The following is a 2,749-nucleotide window of genomic DNA, read 5'->3' as shown; positions in this document are numbered from 1 at the left end:
TTTGGTATTTAGGTTATTATGCTCACGTCTGCGTACCTTACTCCGGTTGTGACTTCGTTTCGGTACTTCTGATTATCCTATTGGTCTTCTGAACTCCTTATGTATGATTTGTATGTCAGGTGCAAGTACTTTGGTATTCTGGTTAATACGCTCATTTTCTGTACTTCGTACTTCGATTATAATTTCGTTTCGTATTTTTACGCTTGCATACTCGGTACATATCCCGTCTCGACCCCCTTTTTCGGGCCGCATTTCATGCCGCGCAGTACCAATGTACGAGTAGATGATGTTATCGAAGACGTTTATTCGGATTGGCGAGCTCCATTTCCTCGGAGTGCGGCCGAGTCGAGTGATTTTGTATGGTATCCGAAGTTGTGGTAGAGACTTTGCGTACGTTGTCGTGTGTATAAGATGTCGAGTTTGTAATCGGCTATGTAAGCCGATGTATTATGACGTATTGTGTTACCAGTTTTGTATGTTACAGATTTTGTCTGTTTCGATAGAACGAAAGGCATGTTTGTTTTCAAAAAAAAAATTCATTGCGTGCTTATGTTAGGTTTTGTGGGCCCAGTATGATTGTGCGTATTACGAAAGTCTGTGGGTTCGCTCGGCCCTAGGTAAGGGTCGAGTGCCCATCACACCCTATCGGATTAAGGGTGTGACAATAACGACCAAGCGGGTCGTTACACATTTCTGCTCTGGCTTAGCTCACTTAGCAGGGATAAGTTCTGCTTCTGCTATGTTCTTCTTTTTCGGAGGCACTTCTTAAAGTTCTCTACCCTTCCTCAAGGGTTGCCTTGCACTCTCTGGGATTCTTCTCAGTATCACTAGGAAGTTCACTCTATGGTCTAACGTTATTCATAATAGCCATCTTCCCCATTTGACACTCAAGATCATTAGTAGATTTCTGCATCTCACTCTGAACTTTCTAATTTTGCTGATGCATTACCTGTTGTTGGGCCAGCAGTTGCTTCATCATCTCTTCTAAATTGCTAGCTGGCTGAGATTGAGGTTATTGATAATTGTTCAACTTGAGAAAGTCCTGCTTCCCGAATAGTGGGTTATAATTGTTCCCATAATAGTTCCCATGATTTCTGCCACCATGGTTTTGCTGCCCCACGTAATAGGCGGATTCTGAATTCAATGGACAATTAGAATAATTATGTGGCTCACCACAACTTACACACGCTGCTTGCTGAATATGTTGAACTGGTTGGACCTACTGAGCTTGAGGAAATGCTTCAACATCACATTAGTAAGTGTACTTATATCGGCTCGAATAGCTGCAACATCACCTACTTAAAGAACCCCAACGGCTTTTTGTGGTAACCCCCGGCTCGTCTTTTGGTATTCTTGAGTACCTTCAGCCATAAGCTCAAGTGAAGCTTCAATTTCCTCATAAGTCTTGGTCAAAATCTACCCCTGGGCCGAGGCATTCAATAAAGCACGTAAATCATGCCTCAACCCTTCAATAAAATAATGCACAATGATCTTCTGCGGCTGCATATGATGAGGAAAGTCTCGTAAATAACCCTTGAACCTCTCCCAAGCCTGTGGTAGAGATTCGAAATCCTTCTGAGTGAAGTTGGCAATTTTCCCTCTAAGCTCCTTCATTTTTCGGGACAAAAAGAACTTCTCAATAAATTTGCTCTATAGAATCTCCCACGAAGTAATAGAATTTGCGGGGAGATTATTCAACCACTCTCTAGCTTCACCAATCAACGAAAGCGGGAATAATACCATCTTCACATAATCATCCATGACATCTTTGTATTAGAAATTTTAACTCAAGTCCACGAACTGCATCAAGTGCTTGTGTGGGTCTTCATTTGGCTTACCCATATACTGGCATGTAGCTTGCAGTAGCTGTACTATTCCTTGTTTCAGCTCAGTGTTTTCCAAACTAGGTCTAGCATAGTTTGCAACTGGAACTCTAGCCGGTTGTGCCACCTGAATAGGTCTCGTAGCCTGTCATCCCTATTTCTGTTTCATTCCCTTTCGGCTGCTTCAAGAGCAAGTCTTGCTTCTTCCTCAGCCATTCTTCTCTGTCTGCTTAAAGTTCTTTCGATTTCGAGGTTAAGATCAACTAATGGTTCTCCTAAACTTCTAATGCTTGGCATAAAGAAGAGAAACGTGAAGTGACGCAAGTAGACCAACGAAAATAGTAAAGACTTGAATAGAAAAAAAAAGAGTAAATCTTTCTAAGTCCCCGGTAACGGCACTAAAAACTTGTTGCTCCCAAATGCAAACGCAAGTATACGCCGTCATACAAGTAATATAGGATATTTAAGTCCAGATATCGTACCCACTTAGACTTAGATTTTATACTACTTAACCAATTCAAACCTCATATGACTATTCAAGAAAGTGACAATCAAAGTGTTTTGTTGTGACTAAATTAAAACTGAAAGTAAACAATTGAGTATGGTTGTTTTTGTGACTGAGACAATTGTGACGAAGACTATAAGATTTATCAGATGAGAGAAAGTTCCAGGGTCATGGCTTTCGACAATTTAGTTGATCCGTTAACAATTCTGTCACACCCTAACTTTCCATAGGGCATGATGGGCACCCGACCCTTACTTAGGGCCGAGCGAACCCGCTGATCCTCGTGATACTCAAATCATACTGGGCCCTTAATCATGACATGAACGCATAATGAAAGTTTTTCAAAGAACAACATACTTTTCGTCTTTCTCAAATCAAGTAAAATCTGTAAGCATATGAAATCTGTATATAATGCATAATG

General features: G+C 41.0%; 1 non-coding gene across 1 annotated transcript; it reads left to right on the top strand.

Moving 5' to 3' along the window:
• Positions 1-1,500: 1,500 nt before the first annotated feature.
• Positions 1,501-1,608, top strand: LOC132058655 (small nucleolar RNA R71). The gene has a single exon (XR_009415375.1). It is a non-coding gene; the product is annotated as a small nucleolar RNA R71 (small nucleolar RNA).
• Positions 1,609-2,749: the final 1,141 nt, after the last annotated feature.

This window comes from Lycium ferocissimum, chromosome 5, assembly GCF_029784015.1.
Source record: "Lycium ferocissimum isolate CSIRO_LF1 chromosome 5, AGI_CSIRO_Lferr_CH_V1, whole genome shotgun sequence".
In the NCBI taxonomy this organism is placed as follows: Eukaryota; Viridiplantae; Streptophyta; class Magnoliopsida; order Solanales; family Solanaceae; genus Lycium; species Lycium ferocissimum.
Note: the sequence above shows the minus strand (reverse complement) of the source record. Positions and strands in the feature narration are given on the sequence as shown.